The following is an 18,392-nucleotide window of genomic DNA, read 5'->3' as shown; positions in this document are numbered from 1 at the left end:
TGCCTGTTGTGGTGTTACTTCTCACTCACCCTCTGTGCTGCTGTCCTCGCTATGCATGTCCCCCTGCCAGGTTGGGTCAGTGACTTCATCGTTCACCACCCCATCTTCCACGTACGCACCCTGGGCCTGCTCCTGACTTTCTGGCAATTGTGTCTCATCATCATCATCCACCTCTTGTGACAGTAATTGCACTTTCCCACCGCTGCCTTCGTGTGACCGTGGCTGCTCAAATATTTGGGCATCGCTATATGTGATCTCCTCTTGCCCCACTTGCAGAGGGCCGGGCGAGAGGACCAAATCTATAAATGGAAAAGTGAACAGCTCTTCGGAGTGTCCAAGTGTGGGATCACTTGTCTCTAGGCACTTGGCATGGTGGGAGGAGGAGGATCAGGGTGAGGAATATGTGGCCCATATTCACGGCTACTGAGACTGGACTGACTGGAAGCATTATATGCTATGCAACCAACAACCTTTTCACACTGCTCTGGCTTCAAGAGTGGTGCTCCACGGCCCCCTAGAAATTGGGACAGGAAGGTAGTTCGACATGATGTGGGTGTTTGTTGTACTTCCTTAGCAGGCACAGTTTCATCTTGCCCATGGCCTCGGCCTCTGCGTGCACCATCAGCATCACATCCACTTCCTCGTCTCTTGCCATGCGCCTTGCCTATTTTAAATGGAGTGTAATATTTGGCACGCTTCAAAAAATGTAACGATTATTACCACAGTAATATCAGATCACATCTGATGACAACAGTTTTAGGCAGAGGCCTTATAAATGTAGTATTGGTCAGCGATCTAGTGGGAACAGATTGAACAACACATAACTGGCAGACTTTAACCCCTTAATAACATCTGACTTACTAATACGCGTCTGTGCCCTGGGACTTAAGAGCCAGACCCGTATTAGTACGTCATATCTTTAATGCGGCACCGCGACTTAAGTCGCGGTGACAGCATTAAAGTTACGGTGCCATCTTACCTCCTGGTAGATGGCGTCATCATCCCGGGGGCTGTCGCCGCCCCCCCGCACCAGCGATCGCTGTGATTGGCTGTTCAAATCTGAACAGCCAATCACAGCATTTCTCACTGTTTCCGGCAATGTGATTGCCGGAAACAGTGATCTGCAGCCTAGGATCGGTGCTCCTATGAGCACCGATCCTAGACTGTTGCTAGGACACCCCAGCCCTGGCCCCGGACTGCTATGATCGGTGCGATCGCCGATCACATCGATCGCACCGATCGTAGCGCGACCGCGCGGTGACAGGGCGGTCATGGGGCGGTGACCGGCTTGTGACCTGCCTGTCACCGCCCCATGACCCCCTGTAATGTGATTCAAGCCCCCAGACTGCTGTGATTGGAGCGATCGATGATGACATCGATCGCTCCAATCAGAGTACCTGAATACAGGTGACCAGGCGGTCACAGGGAGGTGTCACCCCTCTGTGACCCCCTGTGGTGCGTTCTCTGCTCCAGCCATGTCTGATTGGTGCAATCAGTGTCACCAATCTGATGGCTGGGGCACAACATGCACCACAGGGGGTCACAGAGGGGTGACACCTCCCTGTGACCGCCTGGTCACCTGTATTCAGGTACTCTGATTGGAGCGATCGATGTCATCAATGATTGCTCCAATCAGATTACCTCCACCTGTCACCACCCCATCATCACCCTGTGACCGCCCTGCAGACCCTCACATTTGGTGAGGATTTCTACAGAGCGATCACATCTGATGTGTCTGTGCTGGGCCTTGTAGTGCCACAGAATATTCTGTGACACCACAAGACCATCTTCTCACTGTTCCAGTCGCTGCTGCTGCCGCTGCTCCTGGATCTTCTGTTCCAGCGTCCTGGATCTTCTGCTCCAGCTCCTGTTGTGGTTCCTGCTCCAGAGCCTGCTGCTGATCCTGGTAAGTCTGTTCTCCCCTCATCCACCCCAATCCCCCCTCCCCCCTCTTTTTACCCCCCCTTACCTTTTTTTTTCTGCGTCCTGCAGCAGTCTCCAGCTCTGGTCCGAGTCTCCAGCTCCACTCCTGGTCACCAGCGCCGGGCTCCTGGTCACCAGCGCCGGGCTCCTGGTCACCAGCGCCGGGCTCCCGGTCTCCTGCTCTGGGTCTTCTGTTCCAGTCCTGCTGACCCTTTGGTAAGTCCATCTCTGATCTCCCCTCATTCACCCCAATCCCCCTCTTCCCACTCCCCTGTCTTTTTACCCCTCTTCCCACTCCCCTGTCTTTTAACCCCCCTTCCCACCCCAGTGTCCCTGTTAATTCTTTTGCTTCTGATCTCCAGCTCCAGTACCGGTCTCCTGCTCCGGGCTCCTGGTCTCCTGCACCGGGCTCCTGGTCTCCTGCACCGGGCTCCTGGTCTCCGGCACCGGGCTCCTGGTCTCCTGCACCGGGCTCCTGGTCTCCTGCACCGGGCTCCTGGTCTCCTGCTCCGGGCTCCTGGTCTCCTGCTCCGGGTTCCTGGTCTCCTGCTCTGGGTCTTCTGTTCCAGTCCTGCTGACCCTTTGGTAAGTCCATCTCTGATCTCGCCTCATCCACCCCAATCCCCCTCTTCCCCCTCTTCCCACTCCCCTGTCTTTTTACCCCTCTTCCCACTCCCCTGTCTTTTAACCCCCCTTCCCACCCCAGTGTCCCTGTTAATTCTTTTGCTTCTGATCTCCAGCTCCAGTACCGGTCTCCTGCACCGGGCTCATGGTCTCCTGCACCGGGCTCCTGGTCTCCTGCACCGGGCTCCTGGTCTCCTGCACCGGGCTCCTGCTCTGGGTCTTCTGTTCCAGTCCTGCTGACCCTTTGGTAAGTCCATCTCTGATCTCCCCTCATCCACCCCAATCCCCCTCTTCCCACTCCCCTGTCTTTTTACCCCTCTTCCCACTCCCCAGTCTTTTTACTCCCCTTCCCACCCCAATCCGCCTCACCCCAGTGTCCCTGTTAATTCTTTTGCTTCTGATCTCCAGCTCCAGTACCGGTCTCCTGCTCCGGGCTCCTGGTCTCCTGCTCCGGGCTCCTGGTCTACTGCTCCCGGGCTCCTGCGCCGGGCTCCCGGTCACCAACTTCGGGCTCCCGGTCAACAGCGCCGGGCTCCTGGTCTCCTGCACCGGGCTCCTGGTCTCCTGCACCGGGCTCCTGGTCTCCTGCTCCGGGTTCCTGGTCTCCTGCTCCGGGCTCCCGGGCTCCTTCTCTGGGTCTTCTGTTCCAGTCCTGCTGACCCTTTGGTAAGTCCATCTCTGATCTCCCCTCATCCACCCCAATCCCCCTCTTCCCACTCTCCTGTCTTTTCACCCCTCTTCCCACTCCCCTGTCTTTTTACCCCCCTTCCCATCCCAATCCGCCTCACCCCAGTGTCCCTGTTAATTCTTTTGCTTCTGATCTCCAGCTCCAGTACCAGTCTCCTGCTCCGTGCTCCTGGTCTCCTGCTCCGGGCTCCCGTCTTCCTGCTCCGGGCTCCCGGTCTCCTGCTCCGGGCTCCCGTCTTCCTGCTCCGGGCTCCCGGTCTCCTGCTCCGGGCTCCCGGTCTCCTGCTCCAGGCTCCCGTCTTCCTGCTCCGGGCTCCCAGTCTCCTGCTCCGGGCTCCCATCTTCCTGCTCCGGGCTCCCGGTCTCCTGCTCCGGGCTCCCGTCTTCCTGCTCCGGGCTCCTGGTCTCCTGCTCCGGGCTCCCGGTCTCCTGCTCCAGGCTCCCGTCTTCCTGCTCCGGGCTCCCGGTCTCCTGCTCCGGGCTCCCGGTCTCCTGCTCCGGGCCCCCGGTCTCCTGCTCTGGGCCCCCGGTCTCCTGCTCCGGGCTCCCGGTCTCCTGCTCCAGGCCCCCGGTCTCCTGCTCCGGGCCCGCTGTCTCCTGCTCTGGGCCACCGGTCTCCTGCTCCGGGCTCCCGGTCTCCTGCTCCGGGCTCCCGGTCACCAGCGCCGGGCTCCTGCTACCGGCTCCCGGTCCTGAAAGAACAGAGAGGACTTTGGTAAGTAATCTGATCTCCCCTCATCCAACCCAATTCCCCTCTTCCCACTCCCCACACATTTGTGCGCACATCCAGCAGCAGCCGGGTATTGAGCGGTGGCATAGTTCACCAATCCACACTCATGCTCGCTGTTTGCACCACATACAGTATTTCCTTTTTCCACACACTCTAAATAAAGTACTAGCACACACACACTCTCAAAGAATTGACACACACGCACCACATACATAACAAACAATGTCCTGCTCATCCCAAACTCATTATTCAGCGGAGGAGGCTTGCGCTATTCTTGCCTCCGACACTGACAGTGAGGGTGAGGATCCCACATTTCTTTGTTTTTCCGACTCCTCGTCGTCTTCCTCCTTCTCTTCTTCCTCCTCTTCCTCAGGTTCTGCTGGCCCGCCCCGCCATCGTCGCAGGAGAGATGTTCCAGCACCCCCCACTACTGAGCCTATATGGACTTCGCCCCCCGAAAATTATGAGCCGCTGATTCCTGATTTCGTAGCGGAATCAGGAATCAAGTTTGACACCACCGGCCTCACAGAAATAGACTTTTTCAAAGTCTTTTTCTCTGAGGATTTTATAAACCTCATGGTGGGCCAAACTAATTTATACGCTCATCAATTTTTAGAACAAAACCCCTCTTCATCATTTTCTAACTGGTCTCCTGTAGACGCAGTAGAAATGATGAAGTTTTGGGGCCTGGTCCTTCTTATGGGGATCTTGAAGAAGCCCGAGCTTCGGCAATACTGGAGTGTTGACGGTTTGTATAACACTCCAGTGTTCCGAATGGTCATGCCCCGGACACGTTTTCAGGACATCTACAAGTTCTTGCATTACCAAGATAATGCAAGGTGTCCTGCACGCGATGACCCGAACTTTGATCGTCTTTTCAAAGTTCGGCCGGTCATCGAACACTTCAACAACAAGTTTGGTGAAGTGTACGTGCCCCAAAGGGACATTTGTGTGGATGAGTCCTTAATTTCTTTTAAGGGGCGGCTTGGATTCCGGCAGTACCTGCCCAGTAAGAGGGCAAGGTATGGGATCAAGCTGTATAAACTTTGTGAGAGTACCTCAGGATACACTCACAAGTTTAGAGTTTATGAAGGGAAGGACTCCCGGATTGAACCCCCTGAATGCCCCCCTGTTCTGGGAGTGAGTGGGAAAATTGTGTGGGACTTGGTGCACCCACTGCTTGATAAAGGTTATCACCTCTACGTGGATAACTTTTATACAAGTATCCCGCTCTTCCAGTCCCTCTCTGCGCGACGTACCGCAGCCTGCGGTACTGTCCGCAAAATTCAGAAAGGCCTCCCAAAGACGCTAATTGGGCAGCTGCTCAAAAGGGGTGAGAGCAGAGCCCAATGTAGCGACCACCTGTTGATGGTCAAGTACAAGGACAAAAGGGATGTCCTTTTCTTGACCACCATACATGGTGATGGCAGCACACTCAGCACTGTACGAGGTTCCATTACACAGGTCGTCAAACCAGACTGTGTAGTGGGGTACAACAAGTACATGGGGGGAGTTGATCTCTCTGATCAAGTCCTCCAGCCATACAGTGCTTTGAGAAAGTCCAGAGTGTGGTACAAGAAGCTGGCCGTGCACATTGTACAGATGGCAATGCACAATGCTTTCCTTCTGTCACAATGTGCAGGCCAGACTTCTGCGTCGTACCTTCAGTTTCAGGAAACAGTTATCAAGGCCCTGATATTTGGCAGCGGTGACAGAGAGGGCCCCAGTACTTCTGGAATTGAAGGACCAAGACTTGTACCAGGCCAGCATTTCCCAGGGCAGATCCCTCACAGCGGAAAAAAAGGAAAGTCACAAAAGAGGTGCCGAGTGTGTTATAAAAGTGGAATACGCAAGGACACCATTTATCAATGTGACACCTGCCCTGACAAACCTGGCCTGTGTATGAAAGACTGCTTCAAAAGGTACCATACTTCGATGGACTGTTGAATTAATTTCTGAAGTATGACAACCTGACGAACACTGCACAGCTGACGTAGTGTTCGTCAGGTTGTCATACATCAGTTGTGTAGTGTTCGTCAGATTGTCCTACACAACTGATGTATAACACTACATTACAAAATTCAAAAATCAACTAACACTACCAAAAAGGGGGCACTTGTTAGGCATTTCACTGTTTAGGCACATCAAGGGCTCTGAGAACATGACATGACGCCCGCAGACCATTCCATCAAAGTCTGCGTTCAAAAGCGTCACTCCTTCCCTTCCGAGCCCTTACATAGTTACATAGTTAGTAAAGCCGAATAAAGACTTGCGTCCATCAAGTTCGACCTGTTAGTTCCGTAATTGCTAAAGTTGATCCAGAGGAGGGCAAAAACCCCAAATGATTTAGCCAATCTTCACCTGAGGAAAAATTCCCTCCTGACTCTGAAACCAGCAGTCAGAATAAATCCCTGTATCAACCTACTATTTTATTCTATTTTTAAGTATATGCTGAAATCTGCCTGGTATCTAGAAAAGCATCCAGTCCCCGCTTGAACTGGTTTAGTGAATCCGACATTACCGTCTCCTCACTCAGTGAATTCCATATTCTCACTGCTCTTACCGTAAAGAACCCCTTCCTATGCTGGTGCTGAAACCTTTTCTCTTCCAGTCTTAGTGAATGCCCTCTTGTTACCGTAATATCCCTCCTTTTGAACAAATCCCGGGCAAGGTCTCTATACTGTCCCCTAACATATTTGTACACATTTATTATGTCCCCCCTCAACCTTCTCTTTTCCAGGCTGAATAGTCCTAGTTTTGCCAACCTCTCTGGGTATTGCAGTCCCTCCATTCCCCTTATTAATTTTGTTGCCCTCCTTTGTACCTTTTCAAGCTCATTTATATCCTTTCTATATATTGGGGCCCATAACTGAGCACAGTATTCCAAGTGTGGTCTGACCAGAGCTTTGTACAGTGGAAGAACAATGTTCTCATCCTTTGCAGCTATACCTCTTCTGATACATCCCATTACCCTGTTTGCCCTTACAGCAGCCGCCTGACTTTGGGCACTCCAATTTAGTTTGCTATCAATCAAGATGCCCAAGTCCTTCTCCATCTCTGAATTCCCCAATGGTTTCCCATTCAGTGAGTACTGGTGACTTCCATTTTTCCTTCCCATATGTATGACCTTACATTTCTCCTCGTTAAACCTCATTTGCCATTTAATGCTCCACCTACCCAGCTTATCCAAATCCCTCTGTAGGTCTTCACTATCCTCTTTTGTATTAATTGTTTTACATAACTTTGTGTCATCTGCAAATATTGATATTTTACTATTTATCCCGTTGACTATGTCGTTAATAAAGATATTAAATAACATTGGGCCTAGTACAGACCCCTGTGGTACCCCACTAGTGACGCTTACCCAATCTGAGTATATTCCATTTATAACCACCCTCTGCCTTCTATCCTTTAGCCAGTTAGCTACCCACTTGCAGACATTTTCCCCCAGCCCCATCATTCTCATTTTGTATACCAACCTATTATGTGGCACGCTATCGAACGCTTTTGAGAAGTCGAGATACACGACATCCACTGGTTCCCCCTGATCTACTCGAGAGCTAACCTCCTCGTAGAAGTCAATCAGGTTTGTTTGGCAGGAGCGATTCCTCATGAATCCATGTTGGTTCGGGGTTAATAGATTATTAGCATCAAGATGCTCCGTAATTGCCTCATTAATAAAGCCTTCAAAAATTTTGCCCACAATGGACGTCAGACTCACCGGCCGATAGTTTCCGGTGTTACTTTTTGCTCCCTTTTTGAATATTGGCACTACATTCGCCTGTCGCCAATCAAGTGGCACAGACCCAGTCTCAATAGAGTCCTTCAATATAAGATATAACGGTCTGTCTATCACATTACTTAGTTCCCTTAGTACCTGTGGGTGTATGCCATCAGGTCCTGGTGATTTGTTTATTTTAATGTTACTGAGGCGTTTCTGTACCCCAGCTTGGGTTAGATTTGTCATACTTAGTGGAGGATTAAGCTTGTCACTTCTCATTTCGCCTGTTAGTTCTTTTTCCTTTGTGAAAGTTGACGAAAAAAATGTATTTAATAGATTAGCTTTATCCTCATCTTTTTCTATGATTTTGCCTTCATCACTTTTTATCGGTCCAATATTATTCGATTTAATCCTTTTACTATTTATATACGTAAAGAACAGTTTAGGATTTGATCTACTTTCCCTAGCAATACGTCTCTCTGTTTCCTCCTTTGCTATTTTTATTTGTTTTTTGCAGGTTCTCGTTTTTTCCTTGTAACACATTAGTGCCTCCTTACTGTTTTCCTGTTTTAATCTCTTGAATGCCTCTTTTTTGCTATTTAACGCCCCTTTTACGTTCTTGTTCAACCATATTGGTTTCCTCTTATTTCTGGCCCTTTTATTCCCATACGGTATATACCTCTCGCACTGAGTATTCAGAATTCTTTTGAAGGTTTCCCATTTACTATTCGTATTTCCTTGATTAAGAACTTTGTCCCAGTCTATAAGTTGAAGGTTTTCTTTCAGCTGATCATGCGCCCAAACAGTAGTTTTTTTCCAACACATGGGGTATATGAGTACTCAGGAGAAATTGCACAACTTATGGGGTGCAATTTCTCCTAGTACCCTTGTGAAAATATTTTTTTTTGCATTTTTGTGGAAAAAATGTTTTTTTTTATTTTCACAAGTCAATATTATGATTTTCTGAGAGGCACCTGGGGGTTCAATGGGCTCACCACACATCTACATAAGTTCCCTGGGGGGTCTAGTTTCCAAAATGGGGTCACTTGTGGGGGAGCTCCAATGTTTGGGCACACAGGGACTCTTCAAATGCAACATGGTATCCGCTAACAAATTGTCGGCTCAATTTGTGAAGCACCTGGGGGTTCCAAGTGCTCACTATGCATCTCAATAGGTGCCTTGGGGGGTCTAGTTTCCAAAATGGGGTCACTTGTGGGGGAGCTCCAATATTTGGGCACACAGCAGCTCTCCAAATGCAACATGGTGTCCGCTAACAAATTTAACGGAAAATCGGCTCAAATTGTTAGCGACACCATGTTGCGTTTGGAGAGCCGCTGTGTGCCCAAACATTGGAGCTCCCCCACAAGTGACCCCATTTTTGAAACTAGATCCCCCAAGGCACCTATCTAGATGCATAGTGAGCACTTGGAACCCCCAGGTGCTTCACAAATTGATTCGTAACAATGAAAAAGTGAAAAAAAAAACACTTTTTCATTTTTATGAATCAATTTGTGAAGCACCTGAGGGTTCCAAGTGCTCACTTTGCATCTAGATAGGTGCCTTGGGTGGTCTAGTTTCCAAAATGGGGTCACTTGTGGGGGAGCTCCAATATTTGGGCACACAGCGGCTCTCTAAATGCAACATGATGTCCGCTAACAAATTTAACGGAAAATCGGCTCAAATTGTTAGCGACACCATGTTGCGTTTGGAGAGCCGCTGTGTGCCCAAACATTGGAGCTCCCCCACAAGTGACCCCATTTTGGAAACTAGACCCCCCAAGGCACCTATCTAGATGCATTGTGAGCACTTGGAACCCTCAGGTGCTTCACAAATTGATTCATAAAAATGAAAAAGTGTTTTTTTTTTCACTTTTTCATTGTTACGAATCAATTTGTGAAGCACCTGGGGGTTCCAAGTGCTCACTATGCATCTAGATAGGTGCCTTGGGGGGTCTAGTTTCCAAAATGGGGTCACTTGTGGGGGAGCTCCAATGTTTGGGCACACAGGGACTCTCTAAATGCAACATGGTGTCCTCTAACAAATTTAACGGAAAATCGGCTCAAATTGTTAGCGACACCATGTTGCGTTTGGAGAGCCGCTGTGTGCCCAAACATTGGAGCTCCCCCACAAGTGACCCCATTTTGGAAACTAGACCCCCCAAGGCACCTATCTAGATGCATTGTGAGCACTTGGAACCCTCAGGTGCTTCACAAATTGATTCATAAAAATGAAAAAGTGTTTTTTTTTTCACTTTTTCATTGTTACGAATTAATTTGTGAAGCACCTGGGGGTTCCAAGTGCTCACTATGCATCTAGATAGGTGCCTTGGGGGGTCTAGTTTCCAAAATGGGGTCACTTGTAGGGGAGCTCCAATGTTTGGGCACACAGCGGCTCTCCAAACGCAACATGGTGTCGCTTACAATTTGAGCCAATTTTGCGTTAAATTTGTTAGCGGACACCATGTTGCATTTAGAGAACCGCTGTGTGCCCAAATATTGGAGCTCCCCCACAAGTGACCCCATTTTGGAAACCAGACCACCCAAGGCACCTATCTAGATGCATAGTGAGCACTTGGATCCCTCAGGTGCTTCACAAATTGATTCATAAAAATGAAAAAGTGTTTTTTTTTTCACTTTTTCATTGTTACGAATCAATTTGTGAAGCACCTGTGGGTTCCAAGTGCTCACTATGCATCTAGATAGGTGCCATGGGGGGTCTAGTTTCCAAAATGGGGTCACTTGTGGGGGAGCTCCAATGTTTGGGCACACAGGGACTCTCTAAATGCAACATGGTGTCCTCTAACAAATTTAACGGAAAATCGGCTCAAATTGTTAGCGACACCATGTTGCGTTTGGAGAGCCACTGTGTGCCCAAACATTGGAGCTCCCCCACAAGTGACCCCATTTTGGAAACTAGACCCCCCAAGGCACCTATCTAGATGCATTGTGAGCACTTGGAACCCTCAGGTGCTTCACAAATTGATTCATAAAAATGAAAAAGTGTTTTTTTTTCACTTTTTCATTGTTACGAATCAATTTGTGAAGCACCTGGGGGTTCCAAGTGCTCACTATACATCTAGATAGGTGCCTTGGGGGGTCTAGTTTCCAAAATGGGGTCACTTGTGGGGGAGCTCCAATGTTTGGGCACACAGCGGCTCTCCAAACGCAACATGGTGTCGCTAACAATTTGAGCCAATTTTGCGTTAAATTTGTTAGCGGACACCATGTTGCATTTAGAGAGCCGCTGTGTGCCCAAATATTGGAGCTCCCCCATAAGTGATGCCATTTTAGAAACTAGACCACCCAAGGCACCTATCTAGATGCATAGTGAGCACTTGGAACCCTCAGGTGCTTCACAAATTGATTCATAAAAATGAAAAAGTGTTTTTTTTTTCACTTTTCATTGTTACGAATCAATTTGTGAAGCACCTGGGGGTTCCAAGTGCTCACTATGCATCTAGATAGGTGCCTTGGGGGGTCTAGTTTCCAAAATGGGGTCACTTGTGGGGGAGCTCCAATGTTTGGGCACACAGGGACTCTCTAAATGCAACATGCCCAAACAGTGTTTTTTCCCCAAATATTGGGTATCTGCGTGCCCAGGGGAAATTGCACAACAAATTTTGGGGTCCATTTTTTCTTGTTACCCCTGTGAAAATAAAAAAAATTGGGTCTAATGTAACATTTTTGTGAAAAAAGTTAAATGTTCATTTTTTTCTTCCACATTCAAAAAATTCCTGTGAAGCACCTGAAGGGTTAATAAAGTTCTTGAATGTGGTTTTGAGCACCTTGAGGGGTGCAGTTTTTAGAATGGTGTTACTTTTGGGTATTTTCTGTCATAAAGACCTCTCAAAGTGACTTCAAATGTGATGTGGTCCCTAAAAAAATGGTTTTGTAAATTTTGTTGGAAAAATGAGAAATCGCTGGTCAACTTTTAACCCTTATAGCTCCCTAACAAAAAAAATTTTGGTTCCAAAATTGTGCTGATGTAAAGTAGACATGTGGGAAATGTTATTTATTAACTCTTTTGTGTGACATATCGCTCTGATTTCAGGGCTTAAAAATTCAAATTTTGAAAATTGCAAAATTTTCAAAATTTTCGCCAAATTTCCGTTTTTTTCACAAATAAACGCAAGTGATATCGAAGAAATTTTTCCACAATCATGAAGTACCATATGTCACGAAAAAACAATCTCAGAATCAGGGGGATCCGTTGAAGCGTTCCAGAGTAATTACCTCATAAAGTGACAGTGGTCAGAATTGTAAAAATTGGCCCGGTCATTAACGTGCAAACCACCCGCGGGGCTTAAGGGGTTAACTGGAGTGTAATATTTAGCACAATCCAAAAATGTGACGATTATTACTGCAGTAATATCGAATAATGTCTGATGACCATGGTTTTAGGCAGTGGCGTTAGAGATATGGTATTAGTCAGCAACTAAGTGTGAATAGGTTGAACAAGACACAACTGGCAGACTTTAACTAGAGTGTAATATTTGGCACACTCCAAAATATGTGACAATTATTACCGCAGTAATATTGAATCATGTGTAATGACCACGGTTTTAGGCAGTGGCATTAGAGATATGGTATTGGTCAGTGACTAAGCGTGAATAGATTGAACAACTCCCAACTGGCAGAGTTTAACTGGTGTGTAATATTTGGCTCGCTCCAATTAATGTCACGAGTATTATCGCAGTAATAGCGGATCACATCTGATTACCACGGTTTTAGGCAGTGGCATTAGAGATATGGCATTGGTCAGCGACTAAGTGTGAATAGGTTGAACAACACACAACTGGCAGACTTAAACTGGAGTGTAATATTTGGCACACTCCAAAAAATGATGCGATTATCACTGCAGTAACATTGGATCACGTCTGATAATGGACAAGTTTCTCTGCTTCCACAATACAGCAATGCGAATAAAATCAAAAAAATCTGTCTGTACTCTGCTAACAAGCAAATGGAGCAGTAAAATGGTGTACTGTAGTGCTTTTAAAGCAAATAATCCGGATTAAGAGCAAAAAAATTAGTCCTGATATCTAGGGCTATGGATATCAGTAACAGCAGCAGACGGAACATGCAATAGACCCTATTCTGCTGTATATACTGTGTCCAAAAATTCTGCCTGCCTAACTCCTGCTATCACCAATAATATGCAGCTGTATTAGTTCTTAGAAGGACTGTTAGTTCAGATGTGTATATATAGCTGTGGAAACCTAATACCTCACTAATAAACCACCATATCTCTCCCTAGCTCAGCAGCAGCTCTCCCTACTCTGCCTGTCTGAAGGGTAGACTGTGATGAGCACAGGGTTACCGGGTCTGATATAGACCCGATGATCCAGTGCGGCCAGCCAATCACTGTAATGCCACAACCAACATGGCTGTGGCATTACAGTGAGTGGCAGGCAATCCCCGCATGTTTATTTGCTGTTAAAACAGCACCAAACATGCAGGGCGGGGACCCGAGCTCCTGCCCGAATATCCTGGAAGTACTCGTTGAGTACCGAGCATCTCGAACAGTGGGATGCTCGGGCGAGTACCGAGCATTCGAGAGCACGCTGGCTCATCACTACTCACCACTTATCAGCTCCATGCTGATTTACAGGTCATTCGCTCCACTGCTCAAAGCCAGACTGGGTGCCAATATTCCATCAGCAGCGACCTGAGCTCAAGATGTCTTCTGCGTGATAGACTATGCTAAGGTGCTGTCCCCTCCTTTACCGCTGCTGCCAGATAGTAAAACAGTTAGCTGGTGGCAGTGCTTATGTGTTTCTAGGTAATAAATCTTTTATTTTCCTTTTAAGCGCTGCATACTCCTCCCAGCCACCCTAGGCTAGTGCCCTCCTGTGCCTAGTTATAAATACGGCCCTTCCTGCGACCATGCCTATCCTCACCATCTGTACCCGGTAGTCACTTAGTCACTCTCCTCCAAGGTAAGCCCGGCCCGTGGCACAGTGGGTCCGCACCCACCAGCGTTACACAGATTACTATCTGGTGTATTTGTCCAATGTTTTAAGACTTTATCTTCCTGTCTCTATTGCTGAGTTGTGAGCTTTCATTTTTTGTGTAAACTAACTCTGAAAATTGGTCAAATTCATTAAGGCTTGCAAATTTCATAAGATTCGCATTAAAATGATTTGATCTTCTCTTCTCACTAGGTACAGTGTTTGGGGTGATTTCTTTAAAGAAAAGTACAGGCAGTGGAGCAAGTCATCGCTAGCACTATACTTACCTCGCGCATGCTTCTTCCCCTCGCATCATTGATCCTTTGAAGCCGGGAGCACGTGAGCCAGTTTCAGAAAGACGCACTGCGCATGATCAGAAGTCTTCTGCACATCCGATCATGCGCAGTGCACCGCTCTGAAGCCGGCATGCATACCCCCGGCTTCAGAGGGTCAATGATGTGAGGGGAAGAAGCTGTGTGCATGCGCGAGTTAAGTATAGTGCTAATGATGCCGGCTGTCACAGAAAATACTAATAATCTCTGAAGTCACTCACCCCCTCCCTCCTTTTTCCCCTCTGTAATTTGCAAAGAGAGCTTATAATCTTAGTTAACCAGGTTAATTAATATGCAAGAGCTCTTGTAGAACAAAGAGCTGTACACTTGACAGGTAATTGAGAGTTAGATATTCATAGAGACATGTGTTGACGCATAGACACAATTTAACATATGGGCCAATTGACTGAACGAAGATGTGTATTGCATATAGATAAGGAGTACAAAACTTGAATAGATAGAAAACCTCTTGTTAAGGATCAAAGGGAATATATCACACTCTTTAGAATAGAATTGTCCTTCACATTTGCACAATCCTTTCATCCCCAGGCATCTGCTGGACACAGAGGCACCGAAAAACACTATAGAATAGCGGATTCTGCATGATCTCGCCGGTGTTGCCAATTTGTCAGGACAACACCGGCAAGATCATGCAGAATCCCACCGCTGCCACCAATTTGTCAGGGATTTACAATTCCTAATAATCACAGAGACCATCCACTGTGATCTTTGGAGCAAACAGCTCTCTGCTGCCCCCTATCGTCCAGACAATTACATGATTGGCCGATGATCAACCGAGGGGACCGCTGGCTGTTCTCACTTATTAGTTGTCGGAAAGCTAACAGTGATCTTATGGGGATATATACACATATTCCATGTGTTGGTGGGATTCTGCATGATCTCTCTGGTGTCATCCTGGCAAATTGGTGGCAGCAGTGGGATTCTGCATAATCTCAGGGCAACACTGGTGCTTATAAGTTTTGTTATCACGCCCACAGGGGCGTGATAACATGCTAGGTGGGCCAACTACTCTGGGGACACTAATGCCCCATCGACTAGTCAAAGGCATCATTTACATATTGTAAACGGACTTTATAAATGCTTTTTCTAAAGATCTGTTAATGTGTGTGTGTAATGTAATACAGGGACTGTTAGGCAGGGCATTTAAATATGCAGACGCAACTGCTGATAGTTCTGGGTGCACGGGGGACCTGACAGGTTCCCTTTAATCTCTCTTAAAAAGATTTGTTCATCAGATTCATAAATATAATATAGTAAATTTCTCATGAAACAAATCGTTCAGCAGGTCAGTTTGGCTGAATATTCACATTTTACATATTTTTTATGCAAACCAAAATAATACAAACCATATAAGAAGGTTTTTTTTTGCCTTCCCCTGGATCAACGCTGCGGAATAGCTGCAGTGCACAAGAAATAGGCTGAACTGGATGGACGCTTGTCTTTTTTCGGCCTTATAAACTATGTAACTATGTAACTATGTAACTATGTAAAGATGACTAGCAATTTACAAATAACAGAAGTTGTCCAAATTCCACAAGGTACTCTCTGTAACATGGTCCTAATTTTGGTCATCCCGTTTGGCCAGCTGCTGTTAATCTGATATCTTATTCAATGAGGACCTCACCACACGGGGCACAGCTTCTAAAACCCCCAATGTTCATCTGTTATCACTGAGGAAATCTTCATATTCTACAGCACTCATGCTGTAGAGAAAATTTAGAAATACAGGGCACCAACTCAAATACATGTGGCGCTGTGTCTAACAGATTGAGAGTTACTCTTTCTGTCATCTTCTCCTCCTGACTACTGAGGTTTATATGAGGCCAACTATACTCTACATATATAGTTCAATAGTTATTCTTAGAATGTCTCTTGAGCAGCTCATTGCTCTATAGTCTCCTTACTTTTTAGTTTCTTTGGGGGCGAATACTCCTCCTTGAGTGACAGTTCTTGTCAGTAGTAGTAGTAAAGCTCTTTTTCTTAGCTTTATAGTTTTTCTGTAACATAGTCAGCTGTGGTTTGTTCTGCAGTGTGCAGTTACCACTATATTAACATATAAATATTACAGGGCATTTGAAATAGCACATAATTCAAGAAAAATAAATCTATGGTTAAAAGAACTGCTTTGGAAGCTGCTGACGGTGGACACTGGTGATTTTGCAAAATTGGTAACAGCTGCATGCCAAAATCTGAGGAGGAGAGGGAAGGGAGATAAGCAACTAACTGATTAATAGAAATCAATGGGCTGGAGAGAGGTGGCTGGGTTGTCCAGAGTTAACTGCTCTCCTTGAGTGTAACTTTTGCTCACACTCAACCAGGCATAGGTGGACAAGCATTATGGATACAAACTGTACATTATGTAAGATAAAAGCTCTCACAGCAGGAAAATGACAGCATATGGAAGCAAGTCAATTGCAAAATTGTTAATTTCCATGCTGTCTCACTAACTAAAGCAAATTCATTACATAAGATTCATTTAAACTGTCAGGATCACTAGAGGAAAAACCAAACTCAAGAAATATATGATTGCACTGGTTTACTAATCAACAATACCTTAACTAGTAGTGCAGGAAAATCACATTCCACATTTCCTTTAAGAGTGGGAAGATGATGAATATTTCTGACGAGTCCTGAAGCATGTTACGGTATGTGTCAGACCTTTTAAACCGGAATATATTAAAGGCAGTATGGCTTTTATTCCACTGTTTAGTCATCACTGGGGGCTTTTCATTGGTAGAGATGAGCATATCAATTTGCCGGGCTCTAGTCTTGTGTAGCATACCTGGCGGCGTTCTTGCATGGTGTTCCATCTCTCATCATGCAAGATCGCAAACTTCATCTCCCGCCCAGCTTCCTGGTCTGGCTTCTTTCCTTGTGCTCTGCTCTGCTCCACTTTGGCTGCATAGGGCAACGCCCGCTGAACTTTCTGTTTCTTGTACCTGCTGCGGACACGCCCCTGTTGCACCTTCAGCCTATTGCTGTCCATCTTTGGGTATTTATACCACCTTCTTCCTCAAGATGGCGCCTGAGCATTGTTTCTTTTCAGTTGGCTTTTTGTCTCTGACATGCCAGGTCCTATCCTGTTTTCCTGCCTGTTTTCCAGTTCTGTGTCTGAACTGTGGTCTGTTCTTGTGAACACGCCTCTTGCCTGTTCTTTCGCCTTCTAGGGGCCGTATTCCTAGATCTGCCTGTCTGTGCCTTGCGGTATCTGTTCCCGTCTGAACAGAGTCCTGTTTGTGTCTCTGCCTTGCGGTATCTGTTCCCGTCTGAACAGAGTCCTGTTTGTGTCCCTGCCTTGCGGTATCTGTTCCCGTCTGAACAGAGTCCTGTTTGTGTTCTTGCCTTGCGGTATCTGTTCCCGTCTGAACAGAGTCCTGTTTGTGTTCCTGCCTTGCTGTCTCTGTTCCCGTTCCTCTGTTCCCTGTTGTCTGTGCCTCGTTTCTACTTTAACCTTGTCTCCCTTTTCCCTCTATGTCTGTTTTCTGCGTCTTTCTGCAGAGTCTGAACCGGCTCCTAAATTCCTTCTCGTCGTCTCTGTACCTCTGTTGTGAATTTAGTGTACGCTCGCTACTTCTATGTAAGTACTGTGCGTGCTTCTGGTTCTGCCTTTCCTTCTCCGTCTGTTCTTTGTGAACAGAGTCCTATCCCCTTGCCTTGTTTACCGCTCTGCGGTGTCCGCTCTGCTCCTGCTTAGCTTGCCACTCTTGCGGTTTCTGCTCTGCTCCTGCCTTGTTTACCGCTCTGCGGTGTCCGCTCTGCTCCTGCTTAGCTTGCCGCTCTTGCGGTTTCTGCTCTGCTCCTGCCTTGTTTACCGCTCTGCGGTGTCCGCTCTGCTCCTGCTTAGCTTGCCGCTCTTGCGGTTTCTGCTCTGCTCCTGCCTTGTTTACCGCTCTGCGGTGTCCGCTCTGCTCCTGCTTAGCTTGCCGCTCTTGCGGTTTCTGCTCTGCTCCTGCCTTGTTTACCGCTCTGCGGTGTCCGCTCTGCTCCTGCTTAGCTTGCCGCTCTTGCGGTTTCTACTCTGCTCCTGCCTTGTTTACCGCTCTGCGGTGTCCGCTCTGCTCCTGCTTAGCTTGCCGCTCTTGCGGTTTCTGCTCTGCTCCTGCCTTGTTTACCGCTCTGCGGTGTCCGCTCTGCTCCTGCTTAGCTTGCCGCTCTTGCGGTTTTCACTCTGCTCTTGCCTTGCTTGCCGCTCCTGCGGTTTCTGCTCTGCTCTTATCTTGCTTACTGCTTCTGCGGTTTCCGCCCTGCCCTGCTTCTGCCCGCTGCTCCGGCAGTCCTATCCTGCCCTGCTTGTGCTCGCTGCTCCTGCAGCCCCGTCCTGCTCTGTTCTTGCCCACCGCTTCGGGCGTTCCCTCTCTGCTGTGGTTGTCTACCGCATCTGCGGTTCTGTGACCCAGTCTGTAC

The 18,392-nt window shown here is 47.4% G+C and overlaps 1 protein-coding gene across 2 annotated transcripts in view; it reads right to left on the bottom strand.

Annotated features, from left to right (window-relative positions):
* Positions 1 to 18,392, bottom strand: part of LOC141158329 (plasma kallikrein-like) — a 218,292-nt gene that overhangs the window by 196,429 nt on the left and 3,471 nt on the right. The window lies entirely within an intron of this gene.

The sequence above is a fragment of the Phyllobates terribilis genome, unplaced genomic scaffold, assembly GCF_046119375.1.
Source record: "Phyllobates terribilis strain yellow unplaced genomic scaffold, ASM4611937v1 Scaffold_1__5_contigs__length_1240528914, whole genome shotgun sequence".
Classification (NCBI taxonomy): Eukaryota; Metazoa; Chordata; class Amphibia; order Anura; family Dendrobatidae; genus Phyllobates; species Phyllobates terribilis.
This window is presented reverse-complemented; position numbering and strand designations above follow the sequence as displayed.